Source organism: Poecilia formosa, unplaced genomic scaffold (genome assembly GCF_000485575.1).
Source record: "Poecilia formosa unplaced genomic scaffold, Poecilia_formosa-5.1.2 Scaffold10, whole genome shotgun sequence".
NCBI classification, from domain to species: domain Eukaryota; kingdom Metazoa; phylum Chordata; class Actinopteri; order Cyprinodontiformes; family Poeciliidae; genus Poecilia; species Poecilia formosa.
Genome location: NW_006799949.1, coordinates 3439436 through 3446486, shown reverse-complemented (window position 1 = coordinate 3446486; position 7051 = coordinate 3439436). Strand labels below are relative to the sequence as shown.

The 7051-nt window shown below is 35.9% G+C and overlaps 1 protein-coding gene across 3 annotated transcripts in view; it reads left to right on the top strand.

Moving 5' to 3' along the window:
- Positions 1-484: 484 nt before the first annotated feature.
- atp13a3 (ATPase 13A3) overlaps positions 485-7051 on the top strand; it is a 32948-nt gene continuing 26381 nt past the window's right edge. For all 3 annotated transcript variants that reach the window (XM_007542037.2, XM_007542029.2, XM_016665577.1), the window contains exon 1: positions 485-735. The gene's annotated coding sequence lies outside the window, so the exon portion shown is untranslated. The remainder of the gene's footprint in view (positions 736-7051) is intronic.

The window sequence follows — 7051 nt, the reverse complement described above, 5'->3', positions numbered from 1 at the left end:
GTGTTAGAATGGCCCAGTCAAAGAATGAGGAAAAAGTTCAGTCTCTAGTTGTGCAAAGCTAATAGACTTAGCCCAAAAGAGTTGCAGCAGTAACAGCAGCAAAGGGTAGAAAAAACCCCAAATACACGCCACACTTTTCAGATCTTTATTTGAAAAACGTTTGAAAATCACAAATCCTTCATACACTTTACAGTTCTTCATTAATGCATTGATTCTAGTTGATCTACACATAAAACGAGAAGCGTTGCAAAATAAAAAGACAATATAAATTTTATTGCTTTTTTTGCGCATACTTGCATTAGATTCGCAAATAAAGCTTCGTTTATTCCAACAACAATGTCACGCATGATTTTCGACAGTCCTTTTTATCCAGTACTTTAACGCGTGTTACAGTGAATGAATGACCCCCCTGTTTTGACTGTACCAATATTTACTTTCGGCCGCTGATTGCGTGGTTATGCGTGATGTCAGGATATGTCACTTCCTGCAGTCACGCATCCAGTTCAGTCCAGTTCGCCGCTGCTGTAGTAAAGAGCTTGGGTCTGTCTGAGAGCTGTCAACACACGGCGCGGCGGCTATCTTCCTCCACTCCGGCTGGCTCTCTACTGCTGTGGAAACATTCCTTCTACTAAACTCGGACCGCTACACGTTTCAGCAACGGTTTCCTCCAGATAACAGAGACTCTCCTCTCATTATGACACGAAGGTGATCTTCAGAGTTTCCAGGTGGTTCTGGGTGAGTGTGTTAATCTGAAATATGTTCGCGGGTCGCCTTCTGCATTACCACCATGTGTTATTTTCTCCGAAGCGCAGCTAAGGCTAAAGCGGCAATGTTAGCTCACCGATGAGTGTTCAGGTGTCTGTCTCATCCCCTTGGTTTGGCTGATGAACAGCATGTGTTACTGAAACGGTGTTTCGTTTATGAGAGAATGAGACTGAGAAGTAGGAGAAGCATGGAAGACGCATGGACCAAGTAGAGGGCTAACATCTTAGCTTGGCTAGCATTAGCCAGCTAGCACTGTGTCTTCCAGTTCAGTGACTCACAAAGTTGATATCAGGACCCCAATGTTGGCCATAAAACACCAAGTTGAGGTCTTGAAATCTCCACAAATTTAATTTGACGGATAAAGCGCTAATATGTGAGCTTATTTTTGTTATAAATGTCATTAGGTATTTTAGTAAACAACTTAAAAGAACTGTAAAGCTTCTGAATGTTAATAACATGTAAATTGGTTAAAATGAAGACAATTACAGCCGTTTTGAAACTCGGGAATTTCTGATGATTTCAGTCTTCTTTTTAAAATTGTTCTACAAATTTGTGACCTAAATTGGAATATTAGGCTAGTTTACTGCCGGTTTTTTCTTTAGAGATTTAATACGCTGGGTAAATACTCAGCAACTTTTAATAGTTTTTAATACGCTTTTTGAAGGATGTAAAAAGCGTATTTTTACGATCCTACTATTGATTAGTAGGATCAATACTAATCAGTTCAATTTTAATACTTGAAAAAGAAAAATATAGCGGTAGTAATAGGTTTCTTTTGACATGGACACCAGCTTTTTCTGGTGTCAGAAATATATTTGCTGACACATTTCATTTTTTTTTTTTTTGCTGAATTTGATTTTGACCACATTAGGAAAGTGATTAAGTTGTTTTAAAAAAGTTATTCTTATGTCAACCCTCTATCAGCAGTAAGGCTTTTTTTCCTTCCTTTTAAAAATAACAAATTCAGTGATTAAAAGGTGGATGGCAGCTTTAATTTAATTTCTGAATGCAACACATCTGTTGTAAGATATTGAAGTGTTGTAGAGCTTTAGGTCCTTTGTATTTTTAGAATCCTTAGAAATACTAGCAAACACTTTTTTTTAAAATTGTCGAAAGAAAAGGGCTTTCAAATGACTTCGGGATCATGGTTGAATGTTGTTTTAAACTCAGATTTTTGGATTCCTCAGTGATGGTTTTTATATTAAAACATATTGCATATTAAGTTTTTATTTTCAGTGAAATGTTCACCCGATATTGCATAATGCTTAAGTGGTTAAGATAAATGTTAATCTGTTAATTTTTTTTAAACAGTTTATGTTAAAAGTGTGTCCTTGGAAAGTCAGAATCTGACAGGAATCCCTCTGAAAGGCAGTGAATGAAGATGTCAGTTTCTCTTGGAACTACAATGTGTGTGTGATTAGAGGATCTTGCTCGACAGGAATTTGAGATAACAGGTTTTTGAATGGGGGAGGAAAAAAAATCCAGCTGACGTCAGCCTACCGTAGTGGGGATGGAGCTGCCAGGTTGTGAAATCACAAGTCCAGTGATTGAAGCAAAGATAGCAACCACTTATCATATCTGTTGTTATTGCAGATTTAAGTGGCGTCCATAAATTAACAAAACCAGTATTGCAGTTCAGTTGGATCTCCGTATTGCCCTGGTTCACTTGGCTTATTAACAGTACTTGTTTAGCTGAAGTTTCAGTCATTGAGTCCTGACTCTGCCGTTCTTACTCTGTGGGTCCAATGTTTAAACGTTTTGGAACCACACTGAGACATGTTTCTATGTCATAGCGGTTTGTGGTAATGGCTCTGCCAACATGTACCTACCTGCCTGCTGTCATGCGTCATATTTTTAAAGAGAGAAAATAAAGAATAAACCTTGATAAATTTGTTTCTTAAAACCATCTAGTACTTTGATTCAGATTTCACAGGTGCCATTCATCTGTTTGGGTTCGTTATTGAACTGATGACTTGTTTCCAGGCTTGTAATTTCACAGCAGTTGTTCTGCTATAGAGGTCACCATTTGTTTAATCGTGCCATTGCTGTGACACGGATTCCGCCTCTAAATTTGCTCTTAATACGTCAACCGAATTTCCATCGAAGAAATATAATTATCTCACAAATCAAAAGCATCAGCAAGAATATGTATGTAATAAAATATGCAAGAACAAATAATTTTATACAGCAAACAACTTGATTACAGGCAGTTGAACAAAACTGTTGAGATGTAAACTCTGAAAAGAAGTAGATTGTCAGTTTTAAAGGTTCATCATACTTAACCTACATCAATGACGCCTTAAATACAAATAAATATTCCACAATATTTGTTTCAACTATTAATAGCTTCAGGCTACAGAAGGATTTTTTAAATGCAATTAAACAATTGAAAAGAAGCACAATATAGACACGTTGCATATTTGATTTTACTGTTTTTCCTGATATGCTTGTTTAAAACTAATCAGTAGAAAGGTGTCGGTCCAAGTCATATTTGTATATTTGCCAAGTTATGCTGCTGTGTTAATTATTAGCTTACGGCAGTTTATTTTCAAGTTCCTTGTTCATGTAACCATGTTATTGTTTTGGCAATATAGTTTTGGTCGAAGTCCACTTAGGCTGCTCGATTATGAAAAACATTGTAAACATCCTTATTTTGGTTAGTAATCATTATTTGAGACGCTTAATAATTGATGAAGTGATTATTGAAAATAAGAAACATCAAAACTTCTAATAAACAGGGCCAAGTTATTCTGACAGATTTGCTCTCATTTTAGTGCAGCTACTGAAATATTCTGTACGTTGACTGATGCTCACTCTGCTACAAATATCTTAAAGATTCTTGACAACATTCCTTCTCGCAATTCTTCCTGTTGCTTCTGCACAGGTGCTACAGGCCCTTTACTCTTCTAGTCTGATAAAAGCTGGTTTAATATTTATACTTAGATATTGAGAGTGTCACAATATGCTGAATCACAGTTGGAACTTGCAACAAGGTGTGCGCGTTTTTTTTTTTTTCATTTCTGTTTTATTGTTTTTGTTTGTCAAAATGTATTCCAGTTCCAGTGTTAGGAGAGCTTTATAAAATGAAAGGTTACGGTCTTTGAAAGGAGAATGTGCATTATTATGCCAGTATCAATATATTACCTGAAAATGGTCTCAAAATGACAGCATCTCCCTGTATTGCAATAATAAAATATTAAATGGGACAATTATGAAAAGGCTTCTTTCACTCTCTCTATATGGTCCATCACAGTTACAAAGGACTGCTTGGATGTTACATCAAAATATTACAAATAATTTATTGTTACTGCAACATCGCTGTAGAAAATATGCATATTTTGGGATCCTGCCTGAACTGAAATGAGCGTTAGTTGATTGTTTGCTGCTACGATGCCCTCAGCTTCTAGCTTTGTAATAAATTTGTTTTCTTTATTGCAGCATAAACAGATTTAGAAGATTAACTGGTAGAAAGGTGATTTTAGTAACTAAAAAAAGACTTCATCTAAGTTGTTTCAGTTCCAAAACAGGTGTGGGCCATAAACAGCTTGAAATGGAAATAATAGTGTTTTTTTAGCTGGAGTCTTTTGTTTGCAGTGAACCCATGACAGATTAGCATTTGCTTGTTTATCGCAAATCAGTGTTATTGCAACATTTAACATTATTGCTTGTTTTCTAGTATCCTGCAGTCCTACTGTAATACATCTGGCGACTTATTTGATTATTTGACATATCACAAAAGGCAACACTGAAAAATAACTATGCAATTTTAATTAACTGTTTATTGAAGATTTCCACAAAACATGTTTATTTATATACAAGTAAAATGAATAATAAAAAAAATGTCTTGACAAAATTTTGTTTAAAAAATTGTATTTCTCCTCATTTTTACTTTGTAACTCTTTATAGATCCAGTTTGTGGGTTTGTTGTTTCCTCGTCCTGATTGTTCTGTTAGATTCAGAGATGCATTGTTGTTACATTTCTTATAGGAAATGACCCTTATCTACATGCATTAATTTTTTCTTTTTTCTTTTTTGCAATATCTTCCATGTCTCTGAAGCCTTTTGACTATTTAGAAACCAGATATTTCACCCCTGCTGCCTCTAATTGCGTAAATATAACTTATCTCAAGTTGTGCCTGCACAGCAGTAGGTAAAATGTCTTTCTAAGGATATTTAAACCTCTCATATTTCACATCGTGTTACCCTGTGGACTTTCTGAACACTTTCTGCTACAACATAGTTTTTATTAGCTTATTTGAAATGGAGACAGATTCAGATTAAAAGGCTTTTTTTTCTTTCTTTTTTTACACTTGATCTGGTTTCTTGTGAGAGCCGTCATCTTTTCACAAGAGGCATTTGGAAACAGTTTTCTCAGTTTAACAAATGTGGCATCGATATGCCTCTGGCCTTTTGGCCAACGCTTTAAGACTTTTCACAGTTGAGCTCTAACACATCAGCCTATGATTGAAGATCTGCCAGGTGGATTCAGAGTAGAGATGAGAAATATCCTGACATGACAGAAGCCCTCTCGACAACCCGGCGTTTCTTGATGTGGGAGCCCCAGAGCAGGGTGATGGAACAACACATCTTTCTGGAGCTGGTATCACAGTTTGCCTCCACAGGATAACCCAGAGGGCCTCATCAGTGAAAGTGAAAACACATTCAATAAAAACTCAAACAACTGCAAAAAGTAGCAGCTCTGTATAAAGTAGAGATAACTCCAGTGTTGTAAAAGAGTTTTATGGCTTTGCGTAGCCTGTCGTTTGAAAGCTGAAGACTTTTTACTCTGAAAGTTTGCTGGCAGACTGAGATTCAAACTCGATACCATCCCCACTCGCTAATTGCTTTTTATAAAGCAAATTTTTGCTTGTTGGTGGTAATTGTCCCTTTCTTAGTTTTTTAGTACAAAAAGATGCACCACATCTTTGGGAACCTTCTGCTTCTTACTGGTTGCTGCGCTAAATGAGCCAAATTTTCATCGCTGTAGGGATGGACCAGCCACTGGTATCAAGTAATACGGATCTATTTAAAAGTTGGTCTCTCTAAAAAGTAAGAAAAAATCCCTTATACTGTTCCATAGGGTTTAAAATATATTAAATGAGTAGTGCAGTGTTGCCCAACTCCTGCATACTGCCTATCAGCTGGCTGAAAAAAGACAAATTTAACTATATAAACTACATCAGCAACTTCAGCCTGTGGTTCCAGAGCTGGCTCTTCAGAACTTTGACTAATAAATGCTATAAGACATACGTTTAATAGTGTTTTTAAATATAAATGCATGCTGTAGCAGGTTTTCTGTTTTTGTTCTCAATTAATACTTGGATTAAATTTTCACAACAGTATGACACTAAAATTACCAGTAATATTTTTTAGATTTATTTTTCTTGTCATTAGGTTGAAAACTATGCATTTTATTTTAGGTAATTTCCACAAATACCAGCATGAAAGAAAATGTTGGTAGTTCGTTTTCTTTCTTCTTTACTGATATTTCCCACTGCAGCACATTATCTTACTGAAGGGGGAAAAAGCCTCCTCTTTGTCTACACCCACCCAGCAGTTGTAGAGGAAAAACCATAGGATAGAAATCAGGTTCGTAGCAGTGAAGTTACAGCTTTGGTAGGATAAGGTAAAAAATTCGTATAATTATTCAAACAAATTTGCCATCCTGCAAAACATCCTTTTCAACTCACAAATCTGTTTGTACCTCAAAGATCTCTGCATTCAGTAACTGTTCTCCGGCAGAAGAACAAAGCCAGATATCTGACAAACTTCACTTTCAGACCTTTCAAACGGTCTTTTATTTATAATAATAATGATTTTCTGGTTGTTGAATACTAAAACCTCCAAACATTTTAGTAAGCTTTGGTTTCAGACTTGGCATCTCTCACTCAGGATCAGCTTTCATCAGGAAAACCCTTAAAAAAAAAATAAAAAAAATAATCAAAACATGTTTAATCTCTCGCACAGTGGGAAAAGCAGGTTTTTATAGATCGTCCAGCACTTTCCCTGTTAATCCAAAAGCATGTGGTCAGACTTAAAGGTTTTGATCAATGGGATTAAAATTTTTTCCCCAAGTTGTTCCCTTCAGTTTTTTTTTTTTTCCTCAAGGTGTCAGATTTTGAGACGTTAACATTCTCCCTTTTTCAAGTATTGATGCACTTTGATATACAAACCCTGTAATGTTTGAAAACCATTAATCAAAATCCATATTTTGGAATAACAAAAATGTGCGCTGCTTCATGAGGGGACATGTGTGTTTTTTCAGCTTTTTACTGCCTGAGCTTCA